The sequence below is a fragment of the Erinaceus europaeus genome, chromosome 7, assembly GCF_950295315.1.
Source record: "Erinaceus europaeus chromosome 7, mEriEur2.1, whole genome shotgun sequence".
In the NCBI taxonomy this organism is placed as follows: Eukaryota; Metazoa; Chordata; class Mammalia; order Eulipotyphla; family Erinaceidae; genus Erinaceus; species Erinaceus europaeus.
In genome coordinates, this window is record NC_080168.1 from 50,239,744 (window position 1) to 50,254,491 (window position 14,748).

The 14,748-nt window shown below is 48.0% G+C and overlaps 1 protein-coding gene across 3 annotated transcripts in view; it reads left to right on the forward strand.

The window, feature by feature from the left end:
* GPRC5A (G protein-coupled receptor class C group 5 member A) overlaps positions 1-14,748 on the forward strand; it is a 76,635-nt gene that overhangs the window by 39,552 nt on the left and 22,335 nt on the right. The window contains exon 1 of one of the 3 annotated variants that reach the window (XM_060194414.1): positions 12,971-13,144. The exons of 1 other annotated variant lie outside the window; for it this stretch is intronic. The gene's annotated coding sequence lies outside the window, so the exon portion shown is untranslated. Of the gene's footprint in view, positions 1-12,970; positions 13,145-14,748 lie in introns of those variants that run through there. One more of the 3 variants, XM_007515775.3, reaches the window with a different exon arrangement.

Consider the following 14,748-nt stretch of genomic DNA (forward strand, 5'->3'; position numbering starts at 1 on the left):
TGCAGGGGAGTCGCTTCACAAGTGGTAAAGCAGGTCTGTAGGTGTCGCTCTTTCTCTCCCCCCTCTGTGTTCCCCTCCTCTCTCCATTTCTCTCTGTCCTATCCAACAAGAACATCAACAACAATAATAACTACATAAACAATAAAACAACAAGGGCAACAAAAGGGAAAATAAATAATTTTAAAAATTAAAAAAAAAACTGGCACAGAGAAGCCTGCAGTAGCCAATCACTAGTCAGTTCTTCCTCTTCCCACAGGCGCTTCATTTGTTTTCTTTGTTTTTGTCATTGCTGGGGCTTGATTGCTCCAGGTCTCGTTTTTCAGATGGAAAGAGAAAGATAGGGAGAGAGGAAGAGAACATAGCACTGAAGCTCCCACCAGTGCGGTGGTGCCAGGCTTGAACGTGGGCACACGCATAGCAAAGGAGACACACTCTCCAGCTGAACTTTCTTGCTGGTCCAGTTGCTTCATTTTTTATTTATTATTATTTTTTTATTTATAAAAAGGAAACATTGATGGGTGGAGGTTACATAGCATAATGGTTATGCAAACAGACTCTCATGTCTGAGGCTCCAAAGCCCCAGGTTCATTCCCCCGCACCACCATAAGCCAGAGCTGAACAGTGCTCTGGTTAAATAAATAAATAAATAAATGGAAACACTGACAAAACCATAGGATAAGAGGGGTACAGCTCCACACAATTCCCACCACCAGAACTCTGTATCCCATCCCCTCCCCTGATAGCTTTCCTATTCTTTATCCCTCTGGGAGCATGGACCCAAGGTCATTGTGGGATGCAGAAGGTAGAAGGTCTGGCTTCTGTAATTGCTTCCCCGCTGAACATTTGCTTCATTTTTATATGATAAAACAGGAAACCAGGACTGATCATGCTAAGAAACAGGTTTAGGGGCTTGGCAGTGGGTGACACAACAGAAGAGCGCACACATTACTATGTGCAAGGACCCTGGTTCTGTCCTCCCCCCACCTTGCCACAGTTCTCCACTTGTGTGATCTGGGGAAGCTTTTGGGTGGTGAAGCAGTGCTCATTCTTCCTATCTCCCTATTTATTTCCTTTTAATTTCTATTTCACAAAAAAAAAAAAAAAGGTTTGGGGAGTTGGGCAGTAGTGCAGTGGGTTAAGTGCACGTGATGCAAAGCATTAGTGGAATATTGTAACTGGTTCGACCCCCCAGCTCCCCACCTGCATGGGAGTCACTTAGAGACTATCCAAATGAGCTATCTTGTCAGCCCCCATTTCTCATGTTTTTTAAATTAATTATTTTATTTAAAAAAGGAGACATTAACAAAACCGTAGGATAGGAGGGGTACCATTTCTCATGTTTTAGGGAGGTGCCAGAGATCAATCTGAGGCTCTCACATATGGGATATAGTACTGAGACACCTCCCAATGCCAGATGCTATAAATATATACATGTTATTGTCACCAGAGTTATCACTGGGCTCAGTACCAGCACTACAAATTCACTGCTCCTGGTGGCCATTTTTTCTTTTCTTTTTTTTTTCTCTTTCTATTTTATTTGATAGGACAGAGAGGACTTGAGAGGGGAGGGAGAGATAGAGAGAGAAATAGACACCTGCAAACCTGCTTCACTATTTATGAAGCATCCCTCTACAGGTGGGAAGTGGGGAGGGGCTCAAACCCAATCCTTGCACATGGTAATGTTTGCACTTAGCCTGCCCCCTCTCCCTCAGATGCTTTTTAAAAATACTTTGAAAAAACATTTAATTGTGTTGCTTTGCTTTATATTTTTTATTTTCTTTTATTTATTTTGCCTCCAGGGTTATCACTAGGGGCTTGGTGCCTGTACTATGAATCCATTGCTCCTGGTGACCATCTTTTTTCCATTGTTGTTGTTGTTGCTGCTGTTATTGTTGTTGTTGGATAGGATAGAGAGAAATTGAGAGAGGAAGTGAAAGATAGACAGCTGCAGACCTGTTTCACTGCCCGTGAAGCGACCCCCCTCCCCGCAGGTGGGGAGTGAGGAGCTTGAACCCGGATCCTTGCACCAGTCCTTGTGCTTCAAACTATGTGTCTTTAACACGGTGCACCACTGCCTGCCCCCCCTTTAAATTTAATTTAATTTTATTTATTATTGGGCAGAGACAGAGAGGAATTGAGAGGAGAGGGGGAGATAGAAAGGGAAAGAGACAGAGAGACACCTGCAGCTCTACTTCACCGCTCATGAAGCTTTCCCCCTTGCAGGTGGGGACCAGAGGCTTTAACCTGGGTCCTTACGCACTGTAGTGTGTGCACTTAACCAGGTGTGCCACTGCCTGCCCCCTCCTTTTAAAAAGTTTTTATTTATTTATTTATTTATTTACTTACTTACTTATGAAAAAGATAGGAGGAAAAGAGAAAAAGAACCAGATGTCACTCTGGTACATGTGCTGCCAGGGACTGAACTCAGGACTTCATGCTTGAGAGTACAAAGCTTTATGCACTACACCACCTACAGACCACCCCCAGGTGTTTTTTTAAAATGAGAGGGTGAAATAAAGCCCATGGTTCCATCCATGGAATCCTGCCCTTTCTGTCTTCATGGCCCCCATGTGGTGCTGGGGGACTAAACCGTGGGCCTTGTGCCTGCCTGCAAGGCAGCTCAACCCCTGAGCCACCATGCCAGTCCCAGTATGGACACTTTCATTCTCTTGTTCAGCATGTTTCTGAGATCTGTTCCAGTGGTGTGTATTATTAGTAGATCATTCATCTTTATTGCTGATTGAGATCAGTAAACCTTTCTTATACCAGACTGCCCAGGAGGTGTAGTGGGCAGTCCTTCCAGTCCCTTAATGCTTGGGCCAGAATTCTTTAATTTGGGTGAGCAACATAAGGAAAGGATGGGGGTGTTTGAGGAGCTGGAAGCCAGGAGAGGCCTGAGGAGGTGAGGTGCCCACGTGAGGCAGTCTCAGTGGGCCTACTGCATGTGCAGCAGGAAGCGGCCTCCTCGCCTTCAAGGCCAGAGTGCCCAGGGCCAGTGAATCCTGACCATCCTGACTATCTCCTGGGCCTGTGTGACTATCTGATGCTCACATGACACTGGGAATGGATGTGATGAGGCCAGTTCCTAGATGAGGAAATAGACTAGGGGGGCTGTTAGTAGGATGCAGGCCAGGTCTTTCTTCCTGACTCCAAGGTTCTAGTTCATACCAACACATTGTCTCTAATTGGGTAGTAACTTTTTCTCCCTTCCCCTTCCCTCCTCTCCCCTCCCCTCCCCTCTCCTCCCCTCCCTTCCTGTCCTTTCCCTTCCCTTTCCTTTTATTTTTTTTAGAGGTGGCATTATTTATTTATGTATTTTTATTAGTGATTTAGTAGTGATTTTCAAGATTGTAAGGGGTATAATTGTAATAGGGATGTAATTCCCCACAATTCTTTTTTAATTTTTTTATATTTATTTTCCCTTTTGTTGCCCTTGTTGTTTTCACTGTTGTTGTAGTTATTATTGTTATTGATGTCATTGTTGTTAGATAGGACAGAGAGAAATGGAGAGAGGAGTGGAAGACAGAGAGGGGGAGAGAAAGACAGACACCTGCAGACCTGCTTCACCGCCTGGAAAGTGATGCCCCTGCAGGTGGGGAGCTGGGGTCTCGAATTGGGATGCTTAGCTGGTCCTTGCGCTTTGCGCCACCTGCACTTAATTAACCCACTGCGCTACCACCCAACTCCCAATTCCCCACAATACTCACCACCAGAATTCTATGTTCTATCTCCTCCATTTGGAAATGTTCATATTCTTTACCCCTCTGGGAGTATGGACCAAAATTCTTTTTGAGGTGCAGAAAGTCGGAGTTCTAGCTTCTGTAATTGCTTCTCTGCTGGACATGGGCGTTGGCAGGTTGATCCATACAACCAGCCACTTTCTATTTTTTCCTGGTGGAAAAGATAGGGCTCTGGAGAGGTGAGGTTCCAGGAAGCATTGGTGAGGTCATCTATCCCAGGAAGTCAGGATGGAATCATAGTAGCATCTGGAACTTGTCTGAAATGCAGTAAGATGGAAAACAGGATAAAATGTTTAATAAACAGCAACTACAAAGTAGGAATAGAGCAGATGATAGTAGGGACCTTAGAGTAGAAGGAAGCTAGGAAATCTATTTTAGGAATGTTCCTAGGAGCCTATGTCTTAATAATCTTTGCTAGAGCTTGATAGCTAATATGGGGGTGGACCAGAAATATTGTCTGGGAAGATGGTGTCAGAGTTGAGAGTAGAACTAGGAAACAGGATTAGGGCAGAGACTTGCTTGTAAACTTGTAGAAGATACATAAATGCAGTTAACTAATCTAACCTGGGGCCCATATCTATTCATCTTTAGTACAGGAACTTGTATAATTTATGAGTCCCTGTCAGACAGCTCACAGTCCATAGTCACAGCTGGGAATTCTAGGCTGTACTCATTTCAGAGCTAGTCTTCCTTGAGTGGCAGAATATGATGACCCAGCCTCCCTTCAGAGAGTGGGGCAGTCCCTACCATTGCTATTTCATAGAGACGGTACAGTCCTGAAGGAGCCTATAAAAGGGCTTATAGTGACGTTCCCAATGGGTGTGATGATAGAAATAAGGATCTGGGAGTTGGGCATAAGTGAACGTGGTGCAAAGTGCAAGGACTGGCGTGAGGATCCTGGTTCGAGCCCCGGCTCCCCACCTGAAGGGGAGTCGCTTCACAAGCGGTTAAGTAGGTCTGCAGGTGTCTATCTTTCTCTCCCCCTCTCTGTTTTTTCCTCCTCCTTCCATTTCTCTCTGTCCTAGCCAACAACGACGACATTAATGACAACAACAATAACTACAACAATAAAAACAAGGGCAACAAAAGCGAATAAATAAATAAATAAATATTAAAAAAAAAAAAAAGAAGTAAGGCTCTATCAGAAGTCTAGGCCCATGTTATCTATGGGATTATTCAAGGGTTCCCTGTCTAGGACCCTGGGTGATGCAGTGGCCTGGAAGTAGCCAAAGAGGCCATCATTAAGTGAGCCAGTCTCTTGCCCTTACCCAGCTTTTGTGGTCACTTCTTTATGGGACAAGCTTAGGCTTTCTCCCAGTTGTTTAAGTGTTGAGTGTCCTTTGTTGTATCTAAATCAGTGTTAGGTTTATGGGGTCTAGCCTCAAGCTAGGAAATAGACCCAGGATTCTAGTGGGGGTCTCAGTGTTTCTACATTTATTTGTTTGATGATTCTAACAAAGGTTCCCATAGAGACAGTGATTGGCTTTTACTAGATATTTAGTTTTTGCCAATATAACTCTTGGCCATTTGCATAATGTTTCTTCTAGAATTTATCAATAATGCTTATGCTGTCAGAAGAGAGCAAAAAAGATGGAAGAATATTTCTTCCTTTTGTATAGTTAATTGATGGAGTGACTGAGGAAAGTGAAGGCATAGGAGAGGAGGGTGTTTAGGCTTAAGCAATAAATATATGAGTCAAGAACTTCTTGAGGCCACTCTACTAGAATGCTAGGCTTCTTAGTCTAAATCTGATTTGAACACTTTTTTGGCCTCCAGGGTTATTGCTGGGGCTCAGTGCCTGCACCACGAATCCACTGCTCCTGGAGACTATTTTTTTCCCATTTGTTGTCCTTGTTGTTTTAGAATTGTTGTGGCTATTATTATTATTGTTGTTGTTATTGATGTCATTGTTGGATAGGACAGAGAGGAGGGGAAGACAGAGGGGAGAGAAAGATAGACACCTGCAGACCTGCTTCACCACCTGTGAGGCGAACCCATTGCAGGTGGGGAGTCGGGGGGCTCGAACCTATATCCTTATGCTGTTCCTTGTGCTTCGCACCATGTGCACTTAACCCACTGTGCTACCGCCCAGCCCCCTGATTTTAAAGACTTTTACTTTGAGATATATAATTACCTCTGGCTTGTGAATACATGTATGCATGTATCTAGTATTCTAAGCCCTATCCTATAGTTAGTATCTAGAACTATATTAGAAAATATGCCATCTGAAATGGAATTTGGTAGTCCCATGTGTTAGGAGGGATCTCACCAGATTAGAGGAGTTCGGAGCTTGACAGGCTTGGCATCTCTGGAGACAATCTGCAGTGACAAGTCAGTAGCAGCATAACATGGGTATGGCGGCCCTGAGGCTACAGTGCTTCTGTGTATGTCTCAGTTGTAGTTGGTGAGGTTTGTTAAGATCATTAGCTGTGTTATTGAAGAAAAAAAAAAAAAAAGACCAATAGCTGTAGGGTGGTCTAGGAGGTGGCATAGTGGATAAAAACACTGGACTCTCAAGCATGAGGTCCTGAGTTCAATCCTGGCAGCACATGTCCCAGAGTAATGTCTGGTTCTTTCTCTCCTCTTATCTTTCTCATTAACAAATAAAATATTTTTTAAAAAAATCAATAGCTGTAGGTAGTTTTTGTTTTGGGGGAGAGTCTGGATTGTCCACCCTTACTCCATATGACCGTGCCTCCAAGACCCCTTTCCCCTGGTTTATAGTGGAGCAGGACATTGAATCTGGGAGCCTCAGATAATGGCTCCCCACCAGGGAGTCTGAGCCTGACCCAGAATGAGGTGGGTAAGTATGGACAGATTCACTGGGAAAGGGAGACTCTTGCAGCTGCATTGGGTTTCACATCATGGAACCAGTCTGGACACTTCTTGGGGTTCTCTAGCCCAGCCTGGAGGTTACTGGTTGTGGCTGTCTCTGGGTTCAGCATGTAGGCTGCAGCTCCTGATTTCACTTCACTTGGAATTAGGGCCCTGAGACTGAGCATGATCTAAGTCACTCCTTGAAAAGGCAGGCAGAGCAGGGCAGGCCCCCAGGCATTTCTAACAGTCTGATAGCAAGTGGCTTGAGAAGGGCAGGGCTGGCCAGAATGTGCTGACTGCAGCCGCTGGGCCCCTAACAGACATTCCGGGGGTTTCAAGTGTTCTCCCTCCCTCTCTCTCCCCCGCCCCCACCACACATGTTTACCCATGGCACATTCTACTTCCTTCCCCACCCCACCCCCCCAACCCCAGAGGAGGAAACTGAGATGAAACTGAGGCCACTTAGAGACAAAGCCCTAGACACCCTGTGGACCAGGCAGGCTCTTCTTTTTTTTTTTTTCTCTCTCTCCAGGGTTATTGCTGGGCTCGTTGCTTGCACCATGAATCCACCGCTCCTGGAGGCCATTTCCCCCCCTTTTTGTTGCCCTTGTTGTTGTAGCCTTGTTGTGGTTATTATTATTGCCATTGTTGATGTTGTTTGTTGTTGGATAGAACAGAGAGAAATGGAGAGAGGAGGGGAAGACAGAGGGGGGGAGAGAAAGATAGACACCTGCAGACCTGCTTCACCGCCTGTGAAGCGACTCCCCTGCAGGTGGGGAGCCGGGGGCTCGAACCGGGATCCTTACGCGGGTCCCTGCGCTTTGCACCACATGCGCTTAACCCACTGCACCACCGCCCGAACCCCCAGGCAGGCTCTTCTAAGCATGTCACGGAAACAGCTGGCAGAGTCAGAGGTGTATTTCTGAGGTGAGCGCTTCCCAGAGGCTGTGGTCTCAGTCCTCTAACAGAAGCGCCTTTTTCTGGTGTTAGGATGGAACTGAGGGGTAGCTTGTAGTGTAAGGTACACACTATCACTGAATCATATACTCAGCCCAAAGTTTCTCGTTTAGGTATTGGGGAAGCCCAACATCAAGGCATGAGCAGGGCTGGCTTCTTTTGGAGGACATTCAGGAAGTGATCTCCTTCACCCTGTTGGTGACTCTCTGCATTCCCCTTGTCCTTTATCTGCCTGTCTCCACATGACGTTCCTCTTCTTCTTCTTCTTCTTCTTCTTCTTCTTCTTCTTCTTCTTCTTCTTCTTCTTCTTCTTCTTCTTCTTCTTCTTCTTCTTCTTCTTCTTCTTCTTCTTCTCCTTCTCCTCCTTCTCCTCCTTCTTCTCCTTCTTCTCCTTCTTCTCCTTCTTCTCCTTCTTCTCCTTCTCCTCCTTCTCCTCCTTCTCCTTCTCCTCCTCCTCCTCCTCCTCCTCCTCCTCCTCCTCCTCCTCCTCCTTCTTCTTCTTTTGCCTCCAGGGGTATTGCTGAGGCTCGGTACCTGCACCATGAATCCACTGTTCCTGGAGGCTATTTTTTCCCCTTTTGTTGCCCTTGTTGTTTTAGCCTTTTTGTGGTTATTATTATTGTTGTTGATGTCGTTGTTGGATAGGACAGAGAGAAATGGAGAGAGGAGGGGAGACAGAGGGGGAGAGAAAGATAGATACCTGCAGATCTGCTTCACCGGGGGCTCAAACCGGGATCCTTACGCTGGTCCTTGCACTCTGTGCCATGTGCACTCAACTTGCTGCGCTACCACCGACCCCCATGACCTTCTTTTAAACAGTGCTTTACTACTAATTGGTTTAATGAGAGGGAATGCAGAGCATCACCCAGTCATGTGCAGTGTCAGGAGTCAAATCCAGGATGCCAGGCATCACTCTGCTGTTCAGCCACCTCCACACCCCCTCCCTCGGCTGCCTCATCTGTCTGTCTGTCTATCTCCTTTGTGCTTGTACATCTGTTTGTGCACACTTCTTATTTATGATTTATTGTGTGATTGAGAGAGAGAGAGAGAGAGACAGACAGACAGACAGACAGACCACAGCACTGCTCAGATCTGACATATGGTGGGGCCAGGGATTGAACCTGAAGCCTCTCCGGGTGCTCAGGTATGCAGGCAGGTATTCTAACAGACGGAACCATCTCCTTAGCCCTGTGTGCTCTTCTTCTTCTTTTTATTTTCAGCTTAATTTGTGACTTTATTATTTTATCACTAGTGATTTTCAGTAGTTCTGTGTGCCCTTCTTATAAGGACACTGGCCACTGGACTTAGAGCTACCTAGAGCAACTGTCCCTTCCACAGGTGGCCTCGTGGCACTTCCCTGCTCCATGCTTCCATGCCCTTCTGCTCCCCAGAAGAGTCTGGGATGCACGCCACACCTGACCTGTCTTCTGGTCCAGCGTTATCTACCACTCACTCCCTGTGCTCACACTTTGCTCCATGCTTCTGTGCCTTCACCAAATCTACCTTCTGCCTACAGTGACTGCTCCAACCTCTTCCCTCTTCATCTGAAAAACTCCTCAGCCTTGAACCCCTCCATCCCCATACCCCCTAAGGGCTGCCCTGGACTCCACAGGCAGTGTGATGGCCTTTTGTGACCAGCTTGGGAAAGAGAGAATATGTGTGCTCTGGTGGATACTCAGCCCATCTCTGTGCCAGACCACACACTTGTGGAGTCCCCGGCATAGTCACAGAAAAGGTCACCACAGCTGCTAGATAGTAAACATGGAAATGGAAATTTCCTGTCTTTTGCTTTCCCCCTACTTCTCAGATTCTTTCTTTATTCTTTATTTAACTTTTTTTTTTTTTAATTTAACCTCCAGAGTTATTACTGGGGCTCAGTGCCACCACTATAAATCCACTGCTCCTGGGGTGGCCATTTTTTCCCTATTTTATTGGGTAGGACAGAGAGAAATTGAAAGGAGTGGGTGAGACAGAGAGGGAGAGAGAAAGATAAGACACCTGCAGACCTTCGGTGCTCATGAAGCTTCCGCCTGTAGGTGGGGAGCGGAGTCTTGACCTGGATCCTTGCGCTGGTCCTTGCACTTAATACTGTATACACTTAGCTGGGTATACCACCATCTGGCCCCTAGGTTCTTTCTTCTTTCTTCTTCTTCTTTGTCATCTACAGTGTTCTACTTTTCTCTGTTATTTATTTTTAATATTATATTTATTTGAATAAAGACAGAGACAAACTGAGAGGGCAAGGAGAGAGAGAGAGAGACTCCTGCAGCCCAGCTTCACCTTTCATGAAGCTTCCCCCTTGCAGGTGGATACGTGGGTGTGAGTCTGGGTCCTTGTGCATGGTAACATGTGCGCTCAACCAGGTGTGCCTTTGTTTTGATTCGATGAGGTGGTGTTGCAACCTAGCCCAGGGCTTCACCTGTGCAAGGCGTGAGATCTAATACTGAGCCTCCTCCCAGGCCTTTAGGCACTGCTCCTGCTGCTGGTCCTCCTTCTCCTTCTTTTTTGGGTAAGATTTTAAAGAAATTTAGAAGTTATTTCTCATTGAGAGGATGAGCCAGAGCAGCACTCTGGCATATGCAATATCAAGGATTGAACTTGGGGCCTTGAACTTCACTCTGCTATGATGTCACCGCCTCAGCTGCTGGCAAGTGTTTCCTAAATCAGGCTTAATCAGGTTAGAGAGAGTGGGCATCAAAGGCCAGAGATGGCTCATCAGGTAAAGCGCATACTTTGTCAGATGTGAGAACCCAGGTTCCAGACCCTGGCACCATGTGGGAGCATCTTGCAGGGCATCATGGAAAGCTCAGGCAAATGCTAGAAGAAGAATGGAAAGCTCCATGAATGGCAGAGCTGTGCTGTGATGTCTTCCCCCCATCTCTGTCTCTATCTGAAATTAAAGAAGGGGTAAAAAAAAATGCCTGGAGAAATAGTATTGTACAGGTGTGAGGCCCCAGTAGTAATTAAAAAAAAATTATGGGGATCATGGTATTGATGTCTATGGGAGAATCCTTAGGGATTGAGGCTGGGTTCTGGGATTCCCACACTGAAGCCCATTCTTACAAGAATGGACCCCTTCATCTGAAAGAAGGGCCTGTCTAGTCTGAAAGACCAGCCTGTCTTTGGGGGAGACTTAGTGTGCAAACTCTCATTCCATCTCCTCACTTTGAGTCGTATCAGCATTCCTTCTGTGTCCCTCAGCACACACTTGTCACTGAAAGCCAAGTTGACTCTCCAAGGCTGGAGATGTGAATCATGCCTGCATCTCCAGACCCTCTTTTGACTACTCTGTTTATTTCCAATGGTCCCCAGCCAGGTTTTCAGACCCTCTTAGCAGGGATTCTTCCATCTACTAACCCCCTTCCTAGAGCAGAACTCAGTCTTCCCCCCACCCCCAGCCAGTCCCAGGGGCAGAGCTGGGGCAGCAGAGGAATAGTCTGTCACCATCCCCCACCTCCACCTCCGCCCCCATATGTTTTTGCTAAGACTTAATTGCATAGAAACAGACCTGGAGGCAAAGTGGAGATGATCCTGGTGTTGAAGCCTCCTCCTAGGGACCTAGTCTAAGGAAAGGACAAGGTGGGGTTGAGATCACCACACCTATGTCCCATCTGTGGCCTTTTTGGTAATCAGCTGACCCTCCCCTTCTTCCTGGAGGACAGAATGAAAGGAGGATGAGCCCCTTTTCCCCGAGACCCTGTGAAATAGCAAAGCTATCTCAAGATCATATCTTAAGGCCATGCGGGCAGATTGTCGGAATTTCTGGGTCTGCTGTGTACAGGAAGTGTACACGGTGTTCATTGACTTCTCTTTACTGAAAAATAAAAGTTCTCTTCACTTTTTACTCTCATCATACTTGATTCTTTGTGCAGCCTTGAAAGACACAAAGGTGCACAGGATCTGTCTTCATCTTCCAAGGGTACCTCTGAGGCTCTGTGTGTTTCCTTGAATTCTGTCTCTGGAAGCCTCTCCCCAGTCCTTGCCTGCTGCTGAGCAGGTGCATTGATAAAGGGGTGGCAGGAGTAAAAGAGCCTAAAGGAAGGAGGAAAGAGATGGTCTGCATAACCATTATGCTATCTCCTTGGCTGCCCACTCCCACCTCCTTTTGTTTTAACAGGAGTGCTAGACGAGAGAACATCACACGATGCTCTCGCTGGTGACCTGAGTAATGTATCTATTGGACAGAGCTGGTCTGGTTCCACTGTCTCCTTTACCAGTTTGGAGGAGACCTGTGATAAAGTTGGCACATGCTGAGAAGCACTGTCGGTGTGTGTGTGTGTGTGTGTGTATGTGTGTGACACAGAGCACTGGGGGAGAGGTGGAGACACTGGCTTCTTGTGAGAAATAAACACCTAACAAAGGTGGAGTTGTTCTCTCCTCAAAGTCACATTTTCTTTTTATTATTTGCTTTAATAGTTATTGAATCTGATAGGACAAAGAGAAGTTGAGAGGGGGGAAGGGGAGATAGAGAGTGAGAGACAAAGAGAGACAGACACCTGCAGCTCCTTTACCACTTGTAAAACAACGCCCCCACCGCCACCTCCCCGCCCCGCCCCCCAGGCCCCCACAGGTAGGGAACCCAAAGCCACTGGATGATTAGGATTTGAGGAGGGAAGAAAAAGCTGGGGGGGGGGGCAGGGATGGGCAGGCCACTTCTTATTTTCATTCACAAGTCGGCTTCCTGGGTGTACTGATGGGCACCTTGCAAACACCAGATTCCTGGCCCCCCCATCAGTGGGTGGAGCCGCCCCACCCCCACCCCAGCGGCAGCTCTCCAGGACTGTTTGACCAGCAGAGTCGGTTTCAGGCAGGATAGGCTGATAATGGGCCAGGATCGGGCACTAAGCACTGAGGGAGGAGAAACCAGACCCCAAATTCCTTTGAGACATGGTTTTATCTGAGTCTCCTAGCTCGTCTGTCCACACTGTCCAGACTCAGGTCAGGGTGTGTTTGCTCCACCATGGGGCCGCACTTAGGGTCCCTCTAATGGAACTGGGGGCGCAGCCGGGGAGGGAGTTTTCCTGCTGGAGCTGGGCCTATGAGGGGGAGCTGAATTGGTGGCCATCTCCTGCACCCCCAGCCCTACCTCTCACCAAGCAGTAGGTGAGACTGATGGGGGAAAAGGTTAAACAAGGACGGCGGGACAGTGGGATGTCCTGCAGGGAAGGACTTGCCTGTACCCCCAATAAAGAGGCTGTCTGGCCATCTGGCCAGCTCCTGCCCCAGTCATCTGGTGAGGCCGGCGGGTGTGGCTGGCTCCTGGAGGTGACAGCCTGTGGTCCAGCACAGCCTTGCGGGGTCCGGAGCCCACCTGCTGCGCCTGGGGCAGAGGTGGGTCCCTTGGCCGCGCCCCCATAGGGGTGACTGACGCTGACGTCCCCGGGCACGGGACTGGGACTGTATTTTCATAACAGGAGGCGGAGTGGCGGAACTGGGATGGGCGTGTCCTTCCCCTGACCCTCTCCCGCCCCTTGTCCCTGTGCTCACCTCCAGCTCTACGGGTCCCTCCCTGGCCGACCGCCGCCTTTATAACTGCTCGGCGCCGCCAGGTCGCAATCGCTGCCTGGCGGGTCCTTTCCCAGCACCCAGGGGCGCCTGTGCCACGGTCACCCTCCCAGGACCAGGGGTAAGTGGGAAGGGGCTGGTCCTGCAGAGTGCGGGGAGTGGGGTGCGGAAGGGACAACCCCAAGTCCAGTGAGAGTCACAAACACATTGAAAGAAAGAAGGAAGGAAGGAAGGAAGGAAGGAAGGAAGGAAGGAAGGAAGGAAGGAAAGAAAGAAGGAAGGAAAGAAGGAAGGAAAGGAAGGGAGGAAGGAAGGGAAAGAAAGAGGAAGGAAGGAAGGAAGGAAGGAAGGAATCCATCCTCTCCTTTAGCCCAGAAGTTTCATTCTAGACACCAGGGCAGAGAAAGACAACTCAAACTCTGCTGAGCTCTGCAGACCCTGAGAGAATGGGACCAGTCAGATCAGGGTCACTTTCTGCTAGGGACCTGAAAGGAGGGAGAAAGATCTCAGAGAAAGGGGAAGGATTTCCATACAGGAGGAGGGAGTGGGTGAGAATGTTACCCAGATGCTGCTAAAAAACTCACATTTTTGTCATCCTTTTGAATTTGGGGAAGTAGGTTCTAGAAGCCAGTCCTTGTCTTGGTGTGAAAGTGGGGTGGTCAGCCTTTCCCACCCTCTGCTGGTCAGCATCCCCTGCTACCCCCCACCCCCCAGTTTCAGGAATCCCAACAGATGGAAGCTGAATGAGGGGTAACAGCCCACTCTCATACAGCAAGGCTGGGTGATGGTCCAGCCCACTTACCACAAGGGGAAGAAGGGCTGGAAACTGGGGACAGTGTGATGAGGATCAAGGAACTGGGAGACTTTTCCATCCCTGAGGTCCTTCCACCCCACTTTCCTCCTAGGAGAGCTCTGTAAATCACACACCCTGTGGGAGCTTGTAGGTTGTGTGTGGAATCAGCTACAGCTACCCTGAGCTGCTTCAGACCCCAGGACCAGTGTCCATGGGAGGAGGGAGTTGGAAGTAGGCCCTCCGCCTTGCAGATCTGGGCAGTGGAGAGGGAAGGGATGTGTGGGCCAGGAGAGGTAATGATTGGAGAGGTGTGCAGGGCTCCAAGGGCAGCATGGAATGAGCAGTGCTCAGAATGCAAGGAACATTCCTGGGAGGCCCAGGCACAAGTAACAGGGTCTTGAGTTTTTTTCTGAGGGAGGGGAGTCTCCTGTTTCTGACTCTGCTGGTGGTATTCTTTCTCCCCCATTTTTAAATTATCTTTATTCATTTATTGGATAGAGACAATCAGAAATAAAGAGGGAATGAGAAGGGAGAGAGACAGAGAGACACTTGCAGCACTACTTCATCACTTATAAAGCTTTTCTCCTTGTAGCTGGGGACCCGGAGCTCAAACCTAGGTCCTTGTTCATTGTAATATTTATACTCAACCAGGTGCACCACCACCTGGCCCCCTTTCCCCCCTCTTTATCATTTTATTGGGGAGGGGGTTTATGGTTTACCAGTTGTTGACACATGAGTACAGTCATTTCCCTATGATAGGTGTTTGCAAAACACTCTCACCCACAACCTAGATCCTTTTTCACCATCATGCACCAGGACCCCAAAGATCCTGGTCTTCTGCTCTTCCTCTTCTCATTCCAGGAGTCTGTTTTTAGGCCTACGGCTGTCTTAAAGATCCAGACTGAGCAGAGGAAACAGGCAGGATATGTGGCAGCC